Source organism: Dromiciops gliroides, chromosome 1, assembly GCF_019393635.1.
Source record: "Dromiciops gliroides isolate mDroGli1 chromosome 1, mDroGli1.pri, whole genome shotgun sequence".
NCBI lineage: Eukaryota > Metazoa > Chordata > Mammalia > Microbiotheria > Microbiotheriidae > Dromiciops > Dromiciops gliroides.
In genome coordinates, this window is record NC_057861.1 from 77530046 (window position 1) to 77556883 (window position 26838).

The window sequence follows — 26838 nt, forward strand, 5'->3', positions numbered from 1 at the left end:
GATCTCATCTCTGCTTGTTGAAATGGTGCATGCCATACTGGAAAGATCAGTAGATGTAGAATCAGAAGATCCAGTTTTGAAGTGTAGCTCTGATACTAAGAATCCTTGCTTAAGTTGCTGAATCTTTCTGAGTTTTAGTTGCTTCATCCTTAAAATAGCAAGGAGAACACTTATATGACCTCCCTCTATGTTCTTTGAGCCTCAGTGCTCTGTAGAAATGTGTGATTGTGATTGTGATTATGCATCCTGCCAGGGCCAGCTCAAATGCCACTTTTCTTGAATAATCTTTTCTTTCTGTACACCCAAACAGTACTTTGTTTATACCCCTGATGAAATTTATCATATCCTTTCTGAGGCTGTATCTTCCTTTCCAGATTGTGAGTTTTGTAATCCAGATCAATTAAACAAGTGTTTCTTAACTGCCCCCCTCCCCTACCATGTTCCAAGCTGGGGGTACAAAGACAAAAACCAAAGTGGTCTTTTGCCCTCAAGAGTTCTACCTTCTCAGGGCAGCTAGGTGGCGCAGTGGATAAAGCACCAGGCCCTGGATTCAGGAGGACCTGAGTTCAAATCCAGCTTCAGACACTTGACCCTTACTAGCTGTGTGACCCTGGGCAAATCACTTAATCCCAATTGCCTAATCAAAAAAAAAAAAAAAGGAAGTCTACCTTCTTTTGAGAGGAACAATCCATATAAAGATAGATAAATACTAAATGTATACAAAATGATTTTGTTAGAGTTGGATATGTGGGAGAACCCTGAGAACTGAGGTGGGAGGGGAGGGTCTGGAAAAACCTTGTTTGGGAAATAGGACTTGAGCTGAGCCTTTACAGGTAGTAGGGATTCTGAGATGTGGAAGTAAAGAGGGAGAGCATGCTGGGCATGTCATGGGGACATATTGCAAAAGCCTTAGGTCTCGATCTCTCCTCTCTGTCTTTCTGTCTCTCTCTTTCTCTCTCTATTCTCTTTCTTCTGTTACTATCTCAGGCAAGTCATTTCACTGCTTTGTATCTTTGTTTCCTTATTTTTAAAATGGGAGGATTTTTCTAGATGACTTCTGAGGTTCCTCTAGCTCTAAATTAATGAGCCTATGATCTCCCTTTGTTATCTCATCTATAACCAGCAGACAGTTGGAAATGTAGAGCAAGAATTCAGGTAAGACAAAGACATCCCAAAAAAGAGAAAAAGACCTATTTGTATAAAAATATTTATAGCAGCTCTTTTTGTGGTGGCTAAGAATTGGAAATCAAAGGAATCCCCATCAATTGGGGAATGGCTGAACAAGCTGTGGTATATGATTGTAATGGAATATTATTGTGTTATAAGAAATGACAAGCAGGATGATTTTAGAAAGGCCTGGAAAGACTTATATGAACTGCTGCATAGTAAAGTGAGCAGAACCAGAGTGACAACAATATTGTTTGATGAATAACTAAGAATGATTTAACTATTCTCAGCAATACAATGATCCAAGACAATCCCAAAGGACTAATGATGAAGCATACTATCCACCTCCAAAGAAAGAACTAATATTGGTTGAACACACACTGAAGCATGCCATTTCTCACTATTTCTTTCATTTGTTCTTTTATTTGAGTTTTTTTGTACAAAATGACTAATATGGAAATGTTTTACATAATTGCACATATATAACCCATATCTGATTGCTTACTGCCTCAGTGAGGGGGGAGGGAAGGGAAGGAAGGAGGGATAGAATTTGGAACTCAAAACTTTAAATATAAAATGTTTATTATTTGGAAAAAAAAGAATTCAGGCAAGGGATGAGGACTATGTATATAGTTTTGGGATATATCTATCTGCTGGACATGGTATAGTGGATAGAGTGATGGTCCTGGAACTCAGGAAGACCTAATATAATATCCTGCCTCAGACAACTCAGGGTTGTGTAACTCTGAGCAAATCACTTAATCTCTCCTAGCCTCAGTTTCTTCATCTGTAAAATGGGCATAATAATATTTTCCATTACAGGTCAAGTCTTATGATGCTACTTCCACAATATCTCTTGCATCTTTCCTGTTTTCTTCACTCACTTTGTCAGTACCTTAATTCAGAGTCTTTTTACCAGTCATTTGGACTATTGTAAAACCCTCCTAATTGATGTCCCTGCCTCTCTTCTCTCCCAACTGGATATTACAACTAAGCAGGGTTGATATAAGGATCAAGTGAGAAAATATATATGAAGAGCTTTGTAAAACTTTAGTTACTGTATAAATGTTAGCTATTATTATATATTATTATATTATATTATATATTGTTATTAGTATGTATTTTAATTTTATTATTATATAATATGGTTTTTTCAAACTTATGGCCTAAGTGTGCTTATCATCTTTTACCCCAACCCTTCCTTTCTCCAAACTTTCCTATTTCAGTTGAGGTCATTGTGATCCTCTTATCTGCTCAGATTCATAACCCTTAATCATCTTTGACTATTCCCTATTCTTCACATGAACCCTGTGGGAATTTATTTTGATTTGGGGACCCTGCCTTTGGGCTGAGATTAAAAAGCCTTAGGCCCTCAGGGGTTTTTAATCTCAGCCCAAAGGCAGGGTCCCAAATCAAAATAAATTCCCACAACCTTCATAATCAATCACCGGCCAAGTCTGTGATACTACTTCGACAGTATCTCTTACCATTTTTCTTTTATCACTCACTTTGTCAGCACCCTAATTTTGGCTCTTTTCACCACTCATTTGAACTATCATATTAGTCTCCTAACTGGTTTCCTTGCCTCCAGGCTCTCCCCACTCCAATCCATCCTTCCCACAGCTGCCAAAATAATCTTGTTAGTGGACAAGTTTGACTGTGCTGCTCGAAATGCCTTTAGGAGAAAACACAAACTCCTTAGGCAGGTATCTGAGGCCCTTTACAATCTGGCTCCAGCCTCTCTTTCCAGCCTTCCTTCACATTTCTCTCCTTTTTACATTCTGTGTTCTGGCTAAATTCCTCCTTGAATTCCACATGCCTTCTTCTGTTTTCATCTCTCCATATTAACTGTCCTGGCTTTGGAATGCCTTCCTTCTTCATATCTGTTTTGTAAGTTCCATATTTTCCTTAAAGCCTCAGCTCAGATACTCCTCCTGCCTTCACTGATGCCCCTGCTGATAGGGCTTTTTTCCTTCCTTAATCATTCTTATAATACTTTATCAGCTCTTTCCTTTGCCTTTTTTAACTTTCTGCCTTGTATTATGCTTACCAGTGTGCATGCCATATATTCCTAGCAGAATGTAAGCTCTTTGAGGGCAGGTACAGCTTTGTTGTTGTCTTTGTATCCCCACTGTTGAGTATGTCTTGCATTTAGCCAGATAGATAATTGTTTGCAGAATTTAATTCATTTAGGTTCTGCCTTATGTCTCCTTATTTAGCATGGGCTTTAACTCATGGGTTCACAGGGGGCAGCTAGGTAGCACAGTGGATAAAGCACCAGCCCTGGATTCAGGCGGTCCTGAGTTTCAAATGTGACCTCAGACACTTGACACTTACTAGCTCTGTGACCCTGGGCAAGTCACTTAACCCAGTTGCCCTACAAAAAAAAAAGAAAGAAAAATAATTTTGAACAACATCCAGCCCCTTTATTTACAGATGAATAAACTGACTTCCATGGAAGTTAAATGACTTGTTTGAGATGACATAGATAAAAAGTATCCAAATGAGATTTGAACCCAGGGTCCTTTAAATCCAAGGCCTATGACTTCCACTGTAGCAAGCTGCTTATGTGAGTCCCTCTTGACCATTTTTGTTCTGTTATTTCAATCAATCAATAATCATTTATTGGGGCGGCTAGGTGGCGCAGTGGATAGAGCACCGGCCCTGGAGTCAGGAGTACCTGAGTTCAAATCTGGCCTCAGACACTTAACACTTACTAGCTGTGTGACCCTGGGCAAGTCACTTAACCCCAATTGCCTCACTTAAAAAAACAACAACAACAACAAAAACCAAAAAACCAAAAACAATAATCATTTATTTGGCACTTATTATATACCAGGCACTAAGCAGAAGAGATACACAGAAAAAGTAAAAATAGCCCCTGCCCTCAATAAACTTGAATTTTAATGGAGAAGACAGCCTGTATGCAAATAGGTACATACAAGATGCATCCAAAATAAATTAAAGTAACCTTAGAGAGGAAGACACTAGTAACTGACAGGGGCCAGAGCTGCCTCTTTATATGAGGTGTCATTTGCACTATGTATCAATCGCTATGTGACCTCTCTCTTTTTTTTTTTTTTTTTGCGGGGCAATGGGGGTTAAGGGACTTGCCCAGGGTCACACAGCTAGTAAGTGTCAAGTGTCTGAGGCCAGATTTGAACACAGGTACTCCTGAGTCCAGGGCCAGTGCTTTACCACTGTGCCACCTAGCTGCCCCGTGACCTCTCTTTCTATCTTTGGTCTCTTTAGGGTACATTCTTGGTAGCAGAATCTCTGTAACAACAGTATGAGTAGTTTAGTAACTTCTCCGCATAATTCCAAGTTATTTACCAGAGGTGTCTTGTTTTCTCTTTCTAATACAGTCTTGAACAGGGGTTCTAAACTTGGGATCCATGGACCTCAAAGGAGTCTGCAGATGGATTTCAAAGGGGTCTGTGAAGTTGGATAGGAAAACAATTACATCTTTATTTTCACTAACCTCTGAATGAAAATTATCATCTTAAAAACTTTCTAATTTATTATGTATTTTAAACATTCTTCTCTTTTTATGTTTTGAGTTCCAAATTCTTTTTTCTCTCTCTCAACCCCTCTCCCACCCACTGAGAAGGCAAGCAATATGGTACCAATTATACATGTGAAACCATAGCATCTTCTTTGATTATGAATTTTTAAAAAATTAACTCTGAGTAGAGGTCAGCTCACTATCCCACTCTCCACAGTGGTGCTTTCAAACCTTTTCATCTCTCCTCAGAGTTCTTCCTCCCCCAACTCTGTCAGCTGAGAAACTTGCCTCATATTTTACAGAGAAAATTGAGACCATTTGCTGTGAATTCCCTCATCTCCCCTTCCCCCATTTCACATCATTTATATGCCTTCTGCCAGTATCTCCTCCTTCACCTCTGTCCCATATGTTGAGGTGGCTTTACTGCATACCGACTTGGGCCAGTTCACCCCTCCTTAGGCAACCTGGTGGTCCCCCATTCCCGGGGGTTACCATATTGATGCCAAACTTAGTGCAGACACCTGATCGGCATAGCACACGGCTGCCCAGAACTCCTGGGCTCAAGTGATCCTCCAGCCTCAGCCTCCCGAGTAGCTAGGACTACAGGTATGCCAGCATGCCTGGCTTTACTGCACACCAAGGTTAATCTCTCTACCTATTCGAGTGATCCCATTCCATTTCGATCATCTTCAACAGATTGCCATCCCCCCTCTTACTTATTTTTAATCTCTGGCTACTGGCTTGTTCTCTACTACCTACAAATATGCCCATGTCTCTCCCATCCTGAAAAAACCCCAAAAAACCCAAATTCATTTGATTCTTCCATCCTATAACTGTATCCCTTTTGCTCTTTGTGCTTCAACTCCTTGAAAAGGCCAACTATGACAGATCCTTCTACTCATAGGTTCCTCTCTCCTCACTCACTTCTTAATCCCTTACAGTCTGGCTTTCAGTGTTATCGTTGCACTGAAATTGCTCTTGCCAAGGTTGCCATTGATCTCTTAGTTGCCAAATCCAATGGCCTTTTCTCAATCCTCATTCTCCTTGACCTCTCTGCAGCCTTTGACACTGTTGATCACCCTCTTCTTGATACTCTTTTCTCTCTAGTTTTCAGTATACCACCCTCTCCTGGTTCTTCTACCTATCTGACCTCTTCTTCTCAATCTCCTTTGCTGGATCCTCTTCCAGTTCACTCTATTTAACCATTGGTGTCCCATAGGGTTCAGTCCTGGGCCCTCTTTTCTTCTCTTTCTATACTACTTCATTTTATGATCTCATCAGCTCCCATGGTTTTAATTACCATCTCTATGCTGGAGATTCTCAAATCTGTCTATTTTGCACCAACCTTTATGTTGACTTCTTTTTTTGGGGGGGTAGTTGGAGGGTTTTTGCGGGGCAGTGGGGTTAAGTGACTTGCCCAGGGTCACACAGTTAGTAAGTGTCAAGTGTCTGAGGCCAGATTTGAACTCAGGTACTCCTGAATCCAGGGCTGGTGCTTTATTCACTGTGCCACCTAGCTGCCCCCCTTTATATTGACTTCTAATCTTGCATCTCCAAATGCCCTTCAGATATCTCAAACTGACATCTTTTTTTTTTAAGTCCAATAAGTTTATTTTTGAAAATGTACACAAGGGGCAGCTAGGTGGCGAAGTGGATAGAGCACTGGCCCTGAATTCAGGAGTACCTGAGTTCAAATCCAGCCTCAGACACTTGACACTTACTAGCTGTGTGACCCTGGGCAAGTCACTTAACCCCCATTGCCCCACAAAAACAAAAACAAACAAACAAACAAAAAAAGAAAATGTACACAAAAATGTTGAACCACGGGGGGCGGCTAGGTGGTGCAGTGGATAAAGCACCGGCCCTGGAGTCAGGAGTTCCTGAGTTCAAATCCGGCCTCAGACACTTGACACTTACTAGCTGTGTGACCTTGGGCAAGTCACTTAACCCCCACTGCCCCGCAAAAAAAAAAAAAAAATGTTGAACCATTTCATGCATCTTCAGCAGCTGGAGAATCTCCACCCTTGGTGTTCCTAGTATATATCACTTGTGCTCTGTGTTTGGAAACCAGCTTAATCAGACCTTTACTAAGCAGTTCTTGGAGGGCTGTCCAGGCTAGAGAACCCCGAATCTTCAGTCTTTCTGAGACCACTGCAGGGGTAATAAGTTTATAGTTGGGGACCTCCTTGCAGAGTTTGTCATACGTTGCTTTGTCACACAGAACCAGATTGTTGAGCTTGTCTCACACTTTTCCCTTGGACCACTTCTTTTTCTTAGCTTTGCCCCCAGACTTGTTCACGGGGTCCTTGTCCTTCTTGGCTGACTTGCTGGTATCTTTCTTCTTCTTATCGTCCTTGGGCAGCATGGTGAGGCTCCAGGAACTCCTGCTGCTGCCACCTCCACGGTTAGATGTTGGACTCAAACTGACATCTTAAACTCAAACTCAACATGTCCAAAACTGAACTCAACATCTTTCCACCAAACCCTCACCCTTTCCTAACTTCCCAATTACCATAGAGGGCAACACCATCCTACCAGCCCTTCAGGCATTTAGATGTCATTCTCCACTCCTCACTATCTCTCACCTTTATATCCTATCTGTTGCTACAACCTTTGTAACATCTCTTGAATATGCCCCCTTCTCTGACACTCCTATCACCTTGGTGCATGTTCTCATCACCTCACACCCAGATTATTGCAGTAGCTGCTGGTAGGTCTGCCTGCCTCAACTCTCCCTACTTAGAGCATTCAGCCATTCCATTCAGCCACTAAAGTGATCTTCCTAAAGCACACGGCTGATCATGTTGCATACCTCTCTCCCCCAATAAACTTCAGTTCTTCCCATTACTTCTAGGATCAAATGCAAACTCCTCTGTTTGATATTCAAAGCCCTTCATAACCTAGCCCCCTCCTATCTTTCCAGTCTTCTTAGACCTGACCCCCTGACATGTACTTTTCCATCCAGTGACACTGACCTCCTAGCTGTTCCATGAACAAGATGCTTAATGTCTAGGCTCCAAGCATTTTCTCTGGCTTCCCTCCATGCTTGAAACACTCCACGATTGAAATGCTTCTCTATACCTACTGCCTTCCCTGGCTTTCTTCAAGTCCTAACTAAAATCCCATTTTATTTCCTATTTATTGTTTATACGACTTGTTTGTACAGATTTGTTTGCTTCTTGTCTCCTCCATTAGATTGTAAACTCCTTGAGGTCAGGGACTGCCTTGTGCCTCTTTTTGTATTCCTAGGACTTAGCACAGGGCAGCTAGGTGTCAAAGTGGATAGAGTGCTGGGCCTAAAGTCAGGAGGACTCATATTCCTGACTTCAAATCTGGCCTCAGACACTTAACTGGCTGGGTGACCCTGGGTAAGTCACCTAACCCTGTTTGCTTCAGTTTCCTCATCTGTAAAGGAAACGGCAGACCTCTCCAGTTTCTTTGTCAAGAAAATCCCAGAGGCAGCTAGGTGGCGCAGTGGATAAAGCACTGGTCTTGGATTCAGGAAGACCTGAGTTCAAATCCAGCCTCAGACACTTGACACTAGCTGTGTGACCTTGGGCAAGTCACTTAACCCTCATTGCCCCACAAAAAGTTTAAAAAAAAAAGAAAAAGAAAAAAGAAAACCCTAGACAGGGTAACTAAGATTCAGACACAACTGAAACTACTGAACAGAAAAGCACTTAGCACACAGTGTCTGGCCCATAGGACTGATTGACTAACAGGCCCATAGACTTCACCAGACTGCCAGAGGGGTCCATGATACAAACAAACATTAAGAATCTCTGTTCTAGAATTTTGTCAGGAATTGAAAGTAGACTCACCAAGATGAGTTTGGAGAATCTGCCTTCTTTCTCTTTCTGAAAATCAGCACCGTATTTGCTTGACTTTAACATTTCCCCCATTCTCTATGATAACAGCAGCTTAACAATCATGACTGCATTTTTTTTCAGTACTATAGAATGGACTTTCTTAAAAGTGTTTGGTGTCTTGGGACTAGATGAGAGTAATTGAGTATTCTCTAAGTATCTCATCATTTAACATAAGTTACATTTCTGTTACTATTTTTCTTCCACACTTCCTATGCTAAAAATTATTTTCTTGGCAGAAAGACTTCAGAACTCCACGATGCTGCCTTCTCTTTATCTTATTGTCCCCACTGTGCCCAGCAGTGGGTCTCTCCTTTCTTTGATCTTCTTGTCCCCAGCATAGCTAAAGAAGCCTTTGTTCTTGTCTTTGGTATCTATTGAAATCTCGGCTTCTTCTAAACATTAGCATCCTTGGCATTCTTACGGTATTCTGCCACAGTTTTATAGTTATATTTAGTTAACTGTCCTTGTCTCTTTCTTCTAGATAGGTCTTTCCAAAATAAAAATTGGTTGATGAATTCATTTTGTAGCCACATTAGTTTCTTTGGACAATTCTGTTCTTCACTGGAATCATTTCTACTTTGGTTAACAGTTTTAATTCTTGAGAGTATCCTATCCATCTTGAGTCAGTACTTTGAAAAATATTCATCCTTTGGACGCTACTCTTTCTCCCTCCCCCCCCCTCCCCCCTCCTCTACGCAGCTAGGTGGTACAGCGGATGGAGGATTGACTGAATTCAAATGTGGCTTCAAGACACTATTCTAGTTATTTTACCCTAAGTCACTTAACTGCTGTTTGTCTCAGTTTCCTCAATTGTAAAATAAGAATAATAATAGTACCTACCTCTCAGGATTGTTGTGAGGATCAGGTGAGATAATAATTGTAAAGCACTTAGCACAGTACTTGGCACATAATATAATCTACATAAAGGCTTACTCTGCCTATTCCCCTCCCCCTTTCTCCTCTTTTCACTCTAACTCCCCCACCCCACTTAGCTCCTGGTGTCAGGAAGTTTTCTGTTTCCCAGCTTCAGATTTCTCTTCTTGTGTTTCACTCCTTTATTTTGTGTTAATCCCCACCTTGTCTTGCCCACAAGGCAGCTGTGGGTAAAGAAATGCCCTGGGAACAGCTTCCCAGTTGCATCCCAAAGCCTTTCTTCTAGGGCATTCCTTCCTTCCCTCTCTTATTGCAACCAGTGTTTACCAGGCCCTCAGGGGAGAGAGAGGATATTCCCACTGACCCTCTGGGGTAGTGTCAGCAAACCCTTCTCCCCTTAATTCAGTGCACACACCATTGAGATTAATAATACCATGAGATAAGAGGAAGGAAGTATAAAATAAAACAAGAAAATACACTGACACTTAAGCTTGTCAGTTGTAGAATAGACAGAGATAGATCTTCTTTTAAGCCTTGTCAACTCTGTCATGAGGAGTATCTAGATCCTAATACACTATCACCATGAATAAGACATTTACCCCCTTACATAAAGTTCTGTAAGGGCTTAGCCCAGTGCCTGGCACATAGTAGGCACTTAATAAATGTATATTGACTGATTGATCTTTACCTCTAATTAGTATCTTAACCTAATCTAGGCTTGAGTCTAACCCTGAGTCTCTTAGGGGATTCTACCCAGTACTCAGGGATCAGGACCCATTGGTTTGGGTTTCAAGGTTCTTGTGAAAGCCTCTCCTCACTCTCTGCCTCTCAGGTTCTGGTTCCTATTCTCAGGCATGTTCAATATATTAGTTGAATTGAAAATTGAAATAACTGTCAGTTTCTGGGGCCAATGAACATTATCATGACCATTGAGAAATGTGTGCATATGCAAGTGTGTGTGCATCTCTCTTTCTCTCTCAAACCACTATATGTAGGTATGCAAGTGAATGGGCATATGTATGTATGGAAATCTATAGATATTGTTATCTATCTATCTATCTATCTATCTATCTATCTATCTATCTATCTACCTATATACAGTATCCCATTTGAGTCTTATATTAGCCTTGAATGCTATCTCCATTTTACAGATGAGGAAACTGAGATTCATAAAAGTTAAAGTGATTTCCTTAACGTCATACAGTTAGTAAATGGCAGACCCTGATTTTAAACCCAGATACTGTGACTCCAGGTTGTATGAGCTCTTGACATAGATGTTTCTACCTACGTTTTAAAAAAAAAAAAAGCGTTAATTTTCTTTTTCTTTTTTTCTTTCTTTTTTTTTTTTTTAGTGAGGCAATTGGGGTTAAGTGACTTGCCCAGGGTCACACAGCTAGTAAGTGTTAAGTGTCTGAGGCTGGATTTGAACTCAGGTACTCCTTACTCCAGGGCTGGTGCTCTATCCACTGCACCACCTAGCTGCCCCTCATTTTCTCTTGTATTTTTTCAGTCTTTTGACTTTATTTTACTATTTTTATTTGTTTTTTGTTTTTTTGAGAAAATTTCATTTAATCCCCTCAGTTTACAGATTATTAAACTGAGTCACAAATAAATGAAGTGACTTGCCTAAAGCCACACAGTAAGTGGCAGAAAAGTGGAACCTCACACAATGGTGATCACGTCCTTATTTTTAAGAATAATAATCTCCCTTCAAGATTCTTTTACAATTTTGTGTGTCACTTTCACACAGTTAGCCTCCAGTTCAATAGTTCTCTCTTAGCCAATAATTCTTTGACCACGATTTGGAGAAGCTTTGGGAGAGCAGCCCTTTTCCTACCGAAGCGCATACCAGACTTGACTGGTGTGAGTTCTGGAAGCTCACACCCTTCCAGGAAAACTGGGGCTTGTGGGCAATCACACCTACAGCTCACCAAGTTCCGCTCCAGAACGCAACAAGACTTCGCCTTAGGTAAGGAGCTTTCTCAGCAGATGCAACAGCCTGTTTTATTGTTTCTTGATGATTTGTGGAGTCATTAGGCTCCACTTGACCAATTCTAATTTTTAAGGAGTTTTTTCTTCAGTGATGTTTTATGCTTCTTTGGTTGTTCAGTCATTTCAATAGTGTACAGCTTTTTGTGACTCCATTTAGGGTTTTCTTGGCAAAGATACTGGGGTGATTTACTATTTCCTTCTCCAGATCATTTTACCAGTGAAAAATGAAGGTAAGCAGAGTTAAGTGACTTGCTCAGGGTCACCCAGTTAGTAAGTATCTGAGGCCAGATTTGAACTTAGGTCTTACTGACTCCAGGCTCAGTGTACCACCTAGTGCCTTTTTCACTATTTGGCCAATTCTGATTTTTACGGAGTCATTTTCTTCATTATTATTATTTTTGCTTCTTTTATCAAGCTGTTAATTCTCTTTTTAAATGTACTTTATTTTATTTATTTTATTATTATTTTTTGTGGGGCAATGAGGGTTAAGTGACTTGCCCAGGGTCATACAGCTAGAAGTGTCAAGTGTCTGAGGTTGGATTTGAACTCAGGCCCTCCCAAATCCAGGGCCAGTGCTTTATCCACTGCGCCACCTAGCTGCCCCCTGTTAATTCTCTTTCTCTGTTTTTTCCCCTCTGGGGCAGTGGGGATTAAGTGACTTGCCCAGGGTCACACAGCTAGTGTCAAGCCTCTGAGGCCAGACTTGAACTCAGTTCTTCCTGAATCCAGGGCCAGTGCTTTATCCACTGCACCACCTAGCTACCCCCAGTTAATTCTCTCTATCTCTCTTTCTCTCTCTCTTTTTTGGTGAGGCAATTGGGGTTAAGTGACTTGCCCAGGGTTACACAGCTAGTAAGTGTCAAGTGTCTGAGGCCGGATTTCGTTTTTCTTTTAAAAAAATCTTTCTTTAGTGCTTCTAGGAATTCTTGTTGGACTTGTGTCCAATCTGAGTTTTTTTTTTTTAAAGGCTTTAATTGTAGATGGGGGGGGGCAATGAGGGTTAAGTGACTTGCCCAAGGTCACACAACTAGTAAGTGTCAAGTGTCTAGAGTTGGATTTGAACTCAGGTCCTCCTGAATCCAGGCTGGTGCTTTATCCACTGTGCTACCTAGCTGCCCCCTTTAGATGCTTTTAAGTCATTGTCATCTTCTTAGTTTGTGTCTTGAACTTCTCTGTTGCTATAGTAGCTTTTTATGGTTGGGTTCCTTTTTTCCAATTACTTGATTATTTTTCCAACTTCTTGACTTTGGGCTTTATGTTAGAATTGGGTTCTGCTCACCCCTGGGTGGGGATGACTAGCCAGAGCTTTTGTCTTTTATGTCCTTCTACTGCCTTCCCAGCTAGCTCTGAGGGGCATATAAATTTTCAGTGCTTCCAACATACTGTGCTCCAGGAAGAAAGAGGTCTATTTTCTGCCCTCCTACTTTGTCCTCTGCTTCTTTACAGAGGTAGGGCCCTTACTCCTTTCTGTCTTGGAATTGTGACTTGAAACTACATAATGGATGACAGAGCTACTTGATGGCACTTGTTCTTGCTCCCAGTTCTATCGTGGGGTACCATGGGATCATTCCGACCAGGTGTTCAGTGTCCTTTCTGTTGGGTCCTGGGTTGTTTCCTGCCGCCACCATAGCCCAGTGCTGCTGACATGACCCTGTTCCCTTTACATAGCTGTACTGCCCTTCTGCTCAGCCTCCACCCTAATGTCCACAGACCTCTCTGTCTTACCTTCCTAAATTGCATTAGGCTGGGAAAATGACTGACTGACTTTTTCTTGACTTTGTTACTCAGAATTTGGTTTGGTGTGTTTTCTAGGTCATTGTGAAAGAGGGGAGCTGTGGCAAAATTTGCAACCTCTCATTCTGATATCTTGATTCCACCTCAACATTTTTTAAAAGAAATACCAGACTGATACATCAGGGAAATAGTTTGCCTAGATTTTAATAAAGTACTTGATGAAATCTCCTCCTGCTCTTTTTATGGACATAATGAAGAGATGTGGGCTAGATAATAGGTGGATTTGGAACTTGTTGAATGGTTGGATTCAAAGAAAAGTCAATGATAGTTCCTACCCCAGTGATATGAGTTTGACTCTTTTTGTTTAACATTTTATCAGTGACTTGGCTAAAGGCATAAATAGCATGCTTCTCATATTTTCAGATGACTGAAAGCTAGGAGGATAAGCTAACATAATGGAGTCAGGTTCCAAAAAGATCTTGACAGACCAGATCATTAGTCTAAATCTAAACATAAAGTCTTGACTTGGGTTTAAAGTTCAACTTTTCAAAGAAAGAATGGAGAAACGTGGCTAGACAGAACATCAACTTCTTCATATTTAGAGTTGTTTTCTTTCTTTATTGTCTTTTGGTGTTTTTTTGTTTTTGTTTTTGTGGGGCAATGAGGGTTAAGTGACTTGCCCAGGGTCACACAGCTAGTAAGTGTCAAGTGTCTAAGGCTGGATTTGAACTCAGGTTCTCCTGAATCCAAGGCCAGTGCTTAATTTTTCTGTTGGCACATAGTAGGCACTTAAAAATGTTACCTTATTGATTGACTTATCTGTACCTAATTTTATTTTATTAGCTTTGGTCCGTTGTTTTGTACATTTGTATCATTTGTAAATTTGATAAGTACACTATCTATGAATGAATGAACAAGAATTACTTGAGACTGAAAATTAAACACTCACAAGCCTTTTTTTTTTTTTTTTGGGCCGGGCAATGGGGGTTAAGTGACTTGCCCAGGGTCACACAGCTAGTAAGTGTCAAGTTTCTGAGGCTGGATTTGAACTCAGGTACTCCTGAATCCAGGGCCGGTGCTTTATCCACTGCACCACCTAGCCGCCCCACAAGCCTTTTTAAACTGGCTCCAGCATATCCGTAGGCCTTTTGTTTGGTGTTGTCATTCAGTTATTTCAGTCATTCGACATTTTCTTGGTAAAGATATTGAAGTAGTTTGCTTGTCCACTTTACAGATGAGGAACTGAGGCAAATAGGATTGTCACTTGAACAGGGTCACCCAGCCAATAGGTGTCTGAGGCTGGATTTGAACTCAGGAAGATGTCTTGCTGACTCTAGATCTGGCATTCTATCCATTGAGCCCCAGGCCTTTGCTATCTAAGCTTACTTTGGCTCAAAAAAGCCAAGGAAAGAGCCTTTCCTTCACCATTCACTGATTGAACAAAAATATAGTCATAGAACAACTATGCATATTCCAAAGTGTTGAGGCACTTCTAGAAGCAGGCTAACCAAACAAACACACATACTCCTAAGTCTGTGTGAACACTTTCCCTTATTTTATATTATATCTTACTTATATTGGTGTTCAATGGGTAATTGAACATTTATCTCTGTAGTCTCATCTATCATAGTCTTTTTGTTAATGGCTGTGGTGCAGTGGATAGAGTGCTGGGCCAGGAGTCATGAAGTCCTGAATTCAAATGTGGCCCAAGACACTTGCTGGCTGTATGACCCTGGACAAGTTACTTTACCTCTGTGTAAAATAACAATAACAATAATATTATTATGAAATTATAATATGTAATAATAACATAAGCTGCAGGCTTGTTGTGAAGATCAGATGAGGGAATATTCGTAAATTGCTTAGCACAGTGCCTGGCACATAGTAAGCACTGTATCAATGCTTGTTCCTTTCTCTCTAATATGATTTTTTTTTTTTTTTTTGGTGAGGCATTTGGGATTAAGTGACTTGCCCAGGGTCACACAGCTAGTAAGTGTCAAGTGTCTGAGGCCGGATTTGAACTCAGGTCCTCCTGAATCCAGGGCTGGTGCTCTATCCACTGTGCCACCTAGCTGCCCCCCTCTCTAATATGATATTTTGTTTTTGTTTTTGTTTTTGTTTTTGTTTTGGTGAGGCAATTGGGGTTAAGTGACTTGCCTAGGGTCACATAGCTAGTAAGTGTTAAGCATCTGAGGCCAGATTTGAACTCACGTCCTCCTGACTCCAAGGCTAGTGCTCTATCCACTTCACCACCTAGCTGCCCTTCTAATATGATATTAATATCTGCCTTGTAGATACTTTGTTTTATTAATGTCTTTACTTTTATTCTACAAAATAAAAAAGACATATCAACAAAGCCAGTGTAACGATTGGAATGACGCCACCTGCTGGAGACTTACTGTAGAAGAGTTCTGCCCATGAAGTGAAGGTCTTTGAGGGCAAGACCAGGAGTCTTTTCTTTGGCGTCAGGAAGTGACGCGGGCTAGTGGGAGGAAGAAGGAAGAGACTGGCGCTCGGTCTCACTCTCTTTCCTCTGGACTCTGGTGGAGAGCGGAGCTAGAAATGTGCTCTCCCTTTAATAGATAGGAATCTAGGCCTTTCTCTCTCTTTACCAAATTCTTATTCTCCTTGATAAATGCTTAAAAGTCTAACTCTTGCTAAAGCTTATAATTTATTGGCGACCACTCATTAGATATTTTAGACAGACTAGCTAGAATTTTAGCCCTTAACACCAGCAGGAACTTACAGTCTCTTGATCTCTCCAAGTATGGACAATCCTTGACAAAAGTCTACTTACTTCCTACTCATGGTTTTAAGACTATATGTCATTATGTACACAAACCATTCTTATTAAGTTTTTATAGAGATGAGAAGGTACTCATGGGGATCAGTAGTTTCTGATGGTTATTTTTTTCCCTAATAATAGACATTTAAGTTATAGTTTTGAGTTTCAGATTTTATCTTTCCTTCCCTCTCTCCCCTCCCCACTCCCTGAGGCAGTAAGCAATTAGATGTGGGTTATACATGTGCAATTATGTAAAACATTGCCATATTAGTCATTTTGTACAAGAAAACTTGAATAAAAGAAAAAAAATGAAAGTGAAAAATAGCATCCTTCAGTCTGTTCAATCAGTATCAGTTTTTTCTTTGGAGGTGGATAGTATGCTTCATCATTAGTCCTTTGGGATTGTCTTGGATCTTTGTATTGCTGAGAATAGTTAAGTTATTTACAGTTCTTCCTGATGGTTATTTTTTTTAAAGATATAATTTTATTGTGCCTATAGGTATTTATTGTTTTGTTTTGTTTTGCGGGGCAGTGGGGGTTAAGTGACTTGCCCAGGGTCACACAGCTACTAAGTGTTAAGTGTCTGAGGTCGGATTTGAACTCAGGTACTCCTGACTCCAGGGCTGGTGCTCTATCCACTGAGCCACCTAGCTGCCCCAGAGGTTTAGGCATGCCAGTATATGTTGGTAGAACTATAAATTGATTCAGTGGTTTTTTTAGGCACAGGTTAAACTAATCATTTATAGGTTATAATCTATAGTAGGGGTTCTTTTTTCTGTCATAAACCCCTTGGCAGTGGTGAAGCCCATGGATTTCTTCTCAGAATCGTGTTTTTAAATGCAAAAAGTGAAATATACAGGATTATAGAGGAAACCAATTATATTGATATGGTCACCAAACTATTAAAAAAGCAAGTTCATAGACCCCTTCCTGGTTAAGAATCTTCTACTGCCTCAGACTAAGTTCATGTCCTTTCTGTATTATTGCTCTACTTTTCTATATTTTTCTCTAGTAATTAGAGTAATTACTTTTTAATAGTATATCATAAAAACCTCCAAGGATAAATTGCTTTCCACCAGCTCTCTTCTTTCTTAGTGGCTCTTCTGTTTCCCTTTTCCTACCTACTTCCCCAAAGGAATTTTGTCATGATTTTATCAAACCTATTGAATAACCAGTCATTTATTCCTATATGCATTTGTTTAACAAGAATTGATGTTTTTTATTATATTGACATAACCTAACAAAGAGAGACTTCATTTAGTTTTCTTAATTTTTGTTGAAATCATTTTTGAGTTGCTTTGATATAGCTCTCTTATTTATTTTGCTTGATAAACTAATATCCCAATAGCTGATACATTTTGACATGATTGTTTTTTTGTTTTTGTTTTTGCAGGGCATTGAGGGTTAAGTGACTTGCCCAGGGTCACATAGCTAGTAAGTGTCAAGTGTCTGAGGCTGGATTTGAACTCAGGTCCTCCTGAATCCAGGGCCAGTGCTTTATCTACCATTTTGACATGATTGTAAAGATTTATTGTTATTTCTCTTCATTCTTATTGCTATTATATTACAGTGTTGAATTTTTTGTTTGTTTTTATTGTAGCCTGACTGTATTAATTTATTACTGGAAGCTTTTTGTTGACTTAGGTTTTTTTTTAGTTAGTTAAGTATGCTATTTGCATTTATATTTTAACTTATTGGTTGCCAATAGTTTTTCCTTTAACTTTATCATGCCTTAGTGCTGTTGCTAAGAAAATGACAAATAGGGGTGGCAAGCAATCAGTAAGCATCTATTAAATGCCTATTTTATGTGCTAATACTGGAGATACAAAAAGAGACAAAAGACAGTCCCTGTAAGAGGGGATATCTTTTTTTTTTTTTTTTGGCAGGGCAGTGGGGGTTAAGTGACTTGCCCAGGGTCACACAGCTAGTAAGTGTCAAGTGTCTGAGGCCAAACTTGAACTCAGGTCCTCCTGAATCCAGGGCTGGTTCTTTATCCACTGTGCCACCTAGCTGCCCCCAAGGGCATATCTTTTTTTTTTTTTTTTTTTTTTTAGTGAGGCAGTTGGGGTTAAGTGACTTGCCCAGGGTCACAGAGCTAGTAAGTGTTAAGTGTCTGAGACCGTATTTGAACTCAGGTACTCCTGAATCCAGGGCCAGTGATCTATCCACTACGCCACCTAGCTGCCCGAGGGCATATCTTAATACTTGTTTTTCCTGAAAATTAGTCTATTGTTTTTGCACTGAATTTTAGCTCATGGTTTTGAATACATATTTTGTGTCATAGGATGTCACAAATTTGAAGCTGGAAGAGATTTTATGGGACATCTAATCCAACTCCTCATTTAAATGTTTTTTCCTTTTCAAAGTTATGAACTTGATAAACATCAAGAAATATAACATTTCGGGGGCAGCTAGGTGGCGCAGTAGATAGAGCACTGGCCCTGGAGTCAGGAGGACCTGAGTTCAAATACGGTCTCAGACACTTAACACTTACTAGCTCTGTGACCCTGGGCAAGTCACTTAACCCCAATTGCCACACACACACACACACACACACACACACACACACACAGAGAAACATAACATTTCCATATGTAAAAAATAGGAAAAAAAGAATGTATATGAAACCATGAAATGTATATTATACCTATTACATTTATTATCATGTTTTTTTTAGGATATATATTAAATTTAACATAGTAATACCAACATTACCTTGTCTGTTCCCTCTGAACATCTGAAGAACTTACATAATTATTTTCATGTTGTCCCTCCCATTAGACTGTGAACTTCTGGAGAGTAGAAATTGTTTTTTGTCTTTCTTTATATCCCCAGTAATTAGCACAGTGTCTGCCTGACATATTGTAGGTGTTTAATAAATACTTCTTAAATTAGCATTAGGGAAGCTAGGTGACAGAGGAAAGAGTGCCGGGCACGGAGTCAGAAGACTTCTTTTCCTGAATTCAAATCTAGCCACAGACACTTATTAGCTGGGTGACCTTGGGTAAGTCACTTAAACGTGTTTGCCTCAGTTCCTCATCTGTAAAATGAGCTGGAGAAGGAAATGGCAAACCACTCCAGTGTCTTTGACAAGAAAACCCCAAATGGGGTTGTGAACAGTTGGATATGACTGAAACTACTGAACAACAACAAAAAATTAGCATTACTGACTCTTTTGTGTATTTTTTAAATGTTCCTTTGACAATCTTAGCTTTCTATTTCTTTTTTTGTTTTTGTTTTTTTTGTTTTTTAGTGAGGCAATTGGGGTTAAGTGACTTGCCCAGTGTCACACAGCTAGTAAGTGTTAAGTGTCTGAAGCCGGATTTGAACTCAGGTACTCCTGACTCCAGGGCTGGTGCTCTATCCACTGCTCCACCTAGCTGCCCCTTTCTATTTCTTTTAATCGTTGTCTCTCCAAACCCACTCCTCCTCAATTCTTTCTCCTCCCCCAAATGAAAAGCCTTCCCTAAAACTAATAAACATAGTAAAGACACTGATAGTTTCTGAAAATGTATGCCTTATTCTGTAGCTACAGTACATCACCACTGTCAGGACATAGGAAATATGCTTTATCACCAGAGTTCTTAAGCTTTTCAAAGTTGTTTTCCTTTACAGTATTGTAAGCATTGTTCACATTGCTCTCCTGGTTCTGCTTATTTCACTGTATCAATTCATACAAATCTTCTCAGGTCTTTTCTCACAAACTGTCCTTTTCTTCATTTCTGAAAGTGATAATAATATAATAATATTCCATTACACTCACATACAGTAATTTGTTTAGCCATTCCTGAAATTGGTGGGGTTTTTGCCTCTAGGAAAAGAAACAAACTCCTGTATGTTTAAAGTCCTTTGTTATTCTGGCTCCGGCTTATCTTATTTCTGGCTGATTACATGTTATTCCCTTCCATGTACTTTCACACTGTGTTCCAGGTAAACTGGCTTAGTTGCTATTACCCATACATAAATTCCCTCTTTCACCTTTGTGCTTTTGCACAGGGTATCCCATACCTAGAATACGCTTCCTTGTTTTTTATTGCCTCTTGGAGCCCCTAGCTACCTTTAAGGCTCAGCTCAAGTAGCATTTCTTCAAAAGACCTTTTCTGATTCCCTCAATTGTTGGTTGTGCCCTTTCTCTCATCACTTTGTAAATATCCTGTATTTACTTATCTATGAGCATGCTGTGTCATAGTTCAGTGGTTAGTAGAGATATTGCCTTGAAAAAAACATGAAGTACCAAAAGTCTGAGAATAAAATAGAAATTGGATAGGATGGAATTTGAACTCATGTGTGTCATAATCTAATAGATTAATCTAATAATCTCTTGAGGTCAGGGACTACCTTGCTTTTATATTTTATTCTATAACACTGAGGAGCACAATGCCTGGCTTATCCTAAGAACTTAATAAATGTATGCTGACTAACAAAAACAAGCAAAAAATACTGATTCCATTGTTACATATGCAACAATCTATACAGTGTTTTATCTGTGTATTAAGCATTCTACTCCAGTATGCTCCTGTTTTTCTGCCATGATTAGAGAGTACTGTGTTTCATTATCTGTTCTTTAGGCCCATCAGTTGTTTAAAAATTGACTCAGACTTCCATTTCCTTTTAATAATATTTTCATTTACATTGTTGTAGTCAATCAGCCAATAAACATTTATTAAATATCTACTACATTCCAGGCACCATGTTAAGTATTATGGATACAAAGAAAGGCAAAAACTCACAATCTAATAGGGGAGACAATGTGTAAACAACTATATACAAATTATATACAGGATAAATAGGAAAGAATCAACAGAGGGAAGTCACTAGAATTAACAGAGAGTAGGAAAGGTTTCCTGTAGAAGGTAGGATTTTAACTGGACCTTGAAGGAAACGAGGAGGCTTAGATTAAGAGGGAGAGCATTTCAGGCATTAGGGTGCAGCCGGTGAAAAAGCTCAAGTTGGGAAGAGTGTCTTATTCTTTTTTTTTTTTTTTTTTGCGGGGCAATGGAGGTTAAGTGACTTGCCCAGAGTCACACAGCTAGTAAGTGTCAAGTGTCTGAAGCCAGATTTGAACTCAGGTACTCCTGAATCCAGGGCCGGTGCTTTATCCACTGTGCCACCTAGCTGCCCCAAGTGTCTTATTCTTGGAAAAGAAAGTAAGGCCAGTGTCATTGGATTGAAGAGTGCATAGAAAGATATAATATGAAGACTGGAAAAAGGTGTATGTGTGGCAAGGGGGCGGGGCAGGGGTGGAGGGGGAGGGTTTAATTTCAAAGTGTTTTAAATACCAAATAGAGGTAGTGGGGTGACATGGTCAGACCTGGGCTTTAGAAAAATCACTTTGATGACTGAGTAGATGATGGACTGGAGTAGGAGAGGCTTGTAGTAGGCAGACCAACAAGCAGGTGATTGAAGTACTCAGGCTTGAAGTGATGTGGGCCTGTACCACAGTGGTATGAGAGTGTTGGACAAAAAGTGTAGCAAAGGTGAAATGAACAAGCCTCTAAAATAAGTTAGATATAGGGGATGAAGGATAGTGAGGAGTCAAGGTTGTGAGTCTGGATAGATTATTCAGAATGATTGAAGGGCTGTTAGAGATGCAAAATTGGAGGTCAGAGAGATTGGGGAAGGTTAGGTAGATTTGGGAATTCTCCACATAGTGATGGTAGTTCAATCCATGAGAACTGATAAAATCATCAAGTGAAATAGTATAGAGGGAGAAGGGAAGAGGGACCGGCATAGAGCCTTATGGGATACCCCTGGTTAGCAGTCATGGCCTGGATGAAGATCCAGACAAGAAGACTGAGAAGAAACTGCCAGGTAGGAGGAGTACCAGGAGAAAGTAGTGTCCAGAAAATCTAGAGAGAAGAGAATATCAAGGAGAAGTGGGTGATTGACAGTATCAAAGGATGCAGTAAGATCAAGGATGTGGTTTGAGAAATTGCCATTGGATGAGTTAATTAGGAAGGTGTAAAAAGATTGCCTAAAAGCAGTGAGGGCCCAGTTGAGGCTATGTAACATAAATTTGTAGTGGACTCAACCATGATGATTGTGTGATTTTCTTCACTTTTGTTCAGCAGTGTGTTTATAGGGATGAAGGGAGCAGATGTGATCCAAGGCTGAGGCTTGGAAGGACACAATAGGTAATATGGGTCAACAGACAAGGGACTTTAGAGAAGAGGACAGTGTAAAGTGAAACTGGTTTACCTAGGGATCAAGTGGAGAAGGAGAAGAATGTGGATAGTTCAGGGGTGATGGCTAAGGAGAGAACTGAGGAGTCTAGAGATTGGAAGTTCACCGTGTGGAGACAGAGTAGGGTTTAGTATTAGAAGGTAGGAGAGGTGGAAACCCAATAGATTGTGAACATATAAGGGAATTTCAGAGTTCATGAACATGCAAGTGGTGCATTTATGAGTGATGGTAAGATCAAGGGTATGTACCATCTTTAGTGTGGTTGGGGTAGGGTGGAGGAGTAAGACATTGGAAATGAGTAAGTTAATGAACTGGGAGGTTAGAATGTTTGAGGGAGTATTAATTTATATGTATATTGTTTTCTTTGGTTCTGCTTATTTCACTCTGTACAACTTCATATCAGTCTTTCCATGTTTCTCTGAATATTTAGATCATATTCAATAAGTTCTTACTTCACAACAATATTTTGTTACATTCATGTCCTATAGTTTTTTCAGCCTTTCCCCAGTTAATAGGCTTCTACTTTGTTTCCAGTTTGGTATCACAGAGTTGTGCTATGAATAATTTAGTGCATATTAGACATTTGTTTCTATCCTTCTTTGTGGTATATTCCCCCACTATTGGTATTGCTTGATTAAAGGATATATAGCTGGCTTAGTGACTTGTGCCATTCCAAATTGATATTCACAATAGTTGTACCAGTTCATCAAGGGTGTATTAGTGTGCCTGTCTTTCCCTAGCTATGCCAACATTTACTATTCACTTTTTTGGTCATCTTTGCCAATTTGCTGGATGTATGAGATAGCAGATTTGTTCTATGGGTATCTACAGTGTATGTTCTTTGTTTCTCCTATTCTCCATTTATTGATTTAAAAAATACATGTAATATACCAATATGTGTATGTATATACATATAGTTTGTTTAGGAGCTTATTCAGCTCTGCATTTGCTTTCTCATTAACTCTTTGGTGGATTTATATTCTGAGAGTGAGACTAGAAAATCTATAAAAAATTTTTTTGAGCTATTCTGACTGCTTAATTATTAGATACATAAATATTTAAAGTGGTTAGCTCTCATCTTGATTAGGATCTTTTAGAAAAATATAATGTTTTTGATGACTTTAGGTTTGAATTTTACTTTTCCTGGTGTCATCAGTGACATTCCCACATTTTGTCATTTCAGACATAGCACAGTACATTTTTTTTGATGCTTTATTTTATTTTATTTTTTAATGTATAAGGTATTTTATTTTTTCCGTTACATGTAAAGATAGTTCTCAACTTTTGTTTATACAAGCTTTACAATTTCAGATTTTTCTCCCTCCCTCCTCTCCCTCCCCCCTTCCCTAGACAGCAGGTAATCTGATATAGGTTATGTCTATATATCTCTATACATATACATATATAGATATATACACACACATATATATACACATAATAACATTAATCCTATTTCTGCATTAATCCTGTTACAAGAGAAAAAATCAGAGCAGTGATGCAAAACCTCAAAATAGAAAAAAAAAACACAACAGCACCCAAAACAAAAGAAATAATATGGTTCAATCAGCATTTATACTCCACAGTTCTTTCTTTCTTTTTTTTTCTTGGATTTGGAGATCCTCTTCTATCATGAGTTCCCTGGAACTCTTCTGTACCATTGCATTGGTGAGAAGAATATAGTCCATCACAGTAGATCAACACTCAATGTTGATGATACTGTGTACAATGTTCTTCTGGTTCTGCTCATCTCACTCATCATCAGCTCACGTAAGACCCTCCAGGTTTCTCTGAACTCTTCCTGCTCATCATTTCTTACAGCACAATAGTATTCCATTGTATTCATATACCACAACTTGTCCAGCCATTCCCCAATTGATGGGCACCCCCTCAACTTCCAATTCCTTGCTACCACGTAAAGAGCAGCTATAAATATTTTTGTACATGTGGGTCCCTTTCCCCCTTCCATGATTTCTTTGGGCAAAAGACCTAAAAGTGGAATTGCTGGGTCAAAGGGTATGCACAGCTTTATAGCCCTTTGGGCATAATTCCAAATTGCTCTCCAGAATGGTTGGATCAGCTCACAGCTCCACCAACAATGGATTAGTGTTCCAATTTTTTCACAGCCTCTCCAACATTTATTATCTTCCTTTTTTGTCATTTTAGCCAATCTGATAGGTGTCAGGTGGTACCTCAGAGTTGTTTTAATTTGCATCTCTCTAATCATTAGAGATTTAGAGCATTTTTTCATATGGGAATAGATAGCTTTGGTTTCTTCATCAGAAAACTGCCTGTTCATATCCTTTGACCATTTCTCAATTGGGGAATGACTTGGATTCTTATAAATTTGATTTAATTCCCTATATATTTTAGAGATGAGGCCTTTATCAGAAGCACTGGCCTCAAAAATTGTTTCTCAGTTTTCTGCCTCCCTCACAGTACATTTTTGATGACCTTTTCTGTTTAATTCAACTCAACAAATATTTATGTTTAGTCTAAATTGAACAACATTTTAAATTTTGTTTTGTTATACATTTTGTTTTATTAACTAATCTAGTCCATTTACATTTAACATTACAGTTGTTAGGTTAATCTTCTATCATTCTTTTTTCCATTGTTATTCAGTTTATTGGAATGAAATCCATACTTTCTTATTCTTATTATTTCTTTTGTTTATCCAAACCTAACGAAGCTACTCTAAACAAAATTCCTGTTTTGTACTAATACTTTGTGTGTAGGTTCTTTTAACTAAATTTTCCCTTTGTCAGAAACAGGAAGTTTATTTTGTATCAACTATACTGTAGTCCCACCTTTTTTCCCTTCTCTTGTTTATATGAAACTTTTAGTGGTTTAGCAATGTAATACTTGTAGAGTTCTCATATTTTGTTAGCAACTGGTTTATCTTGATTTTCAAAGCGTGAAGCTTTAAAAAAATGCTTATCTTTTTGGCTTAAAGGGTGAAGAATTTATCTTAGAGTAAACTTGTTCAAGGATTTCCTTGAAGTGCTTATGTCCGTCTTTAAAGTTCTAAGAGTCCAAAAGTCTTATTAAAAGCTGCCTACTGTGTGCTGAGCACTGTGTCAGGTACCAGAGGTACAAAGGTTAAAAAATGAAAGTGTTAAAAAACTTTTTTGGGGGGGGGGGAGAAGCACTCATATGTAAGTAGGAATGGAGGTGAATGATAATAATATGCAAAATTATTATGTAGGGCTTAAAGGTTTTCGCAGTGCTTTACATATCTCACTTGATCCTAGTACCTGGGGTCCCAAGAAGTTAAGTGACTTATCCAGGGTCACACAGCAGAGGTAGGGCTGAACCCAGGTCTTCCTGATTCCAAGGCCAGCCCAATATTTACTACACTATATGGCTCTTATTTATAAAGCAACACACCTTAATCTCAGTCAGTCCACAAGCCTTCCCATTCCTATTAGCCAGGCACCTTGCGAAGTGCTAAGAATACAAATACAAGTAGAAAGACAGACAGTCACTGGTCTCAAGGGGGAAGTGCTCTTCATGGGGTTTGGCAGAAGAATTTTTGAGTGCAGCCTGAAGAGGAATGAGACTTGGCTGGCTTTGGTGCCCTCCTTAAATGGAGATTCTGGAAGGATCCTTCCAATCGGGGGAGAGGCCATGGGGAGGAGGATACTTCCCACTCCTGAATTCTACGGAGGCTTTAGGCTGAAGAGCTGGGGCTTGCCACAAGTCTTCCCTGTCCTTCCCTTCCCCTACTTGGTGGCGGTGGAAAGAAATCATTCAGGCTTAGGTTTGCCTTAAGTCTTGGGTCTTCACAAAAGAGATCAGAAAGGGACTCAGTGTACACTGTAAACCTACAAACTATCTATTTTCTCTACACAAAAGAAGTGTTTAAAACCCTGAGATTCATAAGCAAACATTGATAAAGCCTTAACACATGATATATAGTAACCTATAACTCATATTCTCCTGGGAGGCTGATAACTTAATACACTAAAAAGTAAAACAATTTTTGGGCCTGTTAAACAGTCATTTGACCTTTGGTCTTTAAGGAAACTTACTTGGCTTCTTTCAACACAACTCAAATCCCACGTCATATAGGAGTTCTTTCGGATCCCTCTTATGGCTGGTGCTTTCCCTTTGACATCACCTTCCATCTATTCTGTCTATATTTTGTGTGTATGTAGTTGTTTGCACATTGTCTTCCTCATTAGAACGGGAACTCATGGAGGGCAGTGACTACATTTTTGTCTTCCTTTGTATCTCCAGTGCCTGACACATACCAAACATTTAATGCTTATTGATTGATTCACTGACCAAATCATCAGTGTCCAAACAGCTTTATCAAGGGCTATATCATTTGGCAAAAACGAGGACATGGAGTGGATTCATCCCCCTGTTGTAGGTCATCTTCTCTATGGGAAAAATTGTTGTAGCTCCAGAGAGCCCCTTTCATGGTGTGGGATTGATGAGAAGGAACTTTCCACCTTTCAGATTCACAAGGTTGCCTCCAAAGCTGAAAATGGCCTCAGGATTTCTGTTCTGTCACTTCTGTACAAAGAAAGAAGCCTCAGCAGGAGCAGCCTGCACTTAATGGGGCCTCAATACATGTTCTATGAAATGGCCCTTCTAGGCTATCTCTGCATGTGCTCCGTGGGATGTACTCTACCCCTAATTAATTAATTTATAACAACATTATTTATAATAGTGGCAAAAAAACTCCTCAAAAATATCTGAATAGATTTGACAGAAATAATGTA

General features: G+C 39.5%; 1 protein-coding gene and 1 pseudogene across 5 annotated transcripts in view; one reads left to right on the top strand and one right to left on the bottom strand.

The window, feature by feature from the left end:
* Positions 1–26838, top strand: part of PPP1R16A (protein phosphatase 1 regulatory subunit 16A) — a 116020-nt gene that overhangs the window by 11778 nt on the left and 77404 nt on the right. Inside the window, exon 1 of one of the 5 annotated variants that reach the window (XM_043978103.1) lies at positions 11361–11383. The exons of the other annotated variants lie outside the window; for them this stretch is intronic. The gene's annotated coding sequence lies outside the window, so the exon portion shown is untranslated. Of the gene's footprint in view, positions 1–11360; positions 11384–26838 lie in introns of those variants that run through there. 5 annotated transcript variants of the gene reach the window in all.
* On the bottom strand, positions 6663–7037 carry LOC122736091 (annotated as a pseudogene).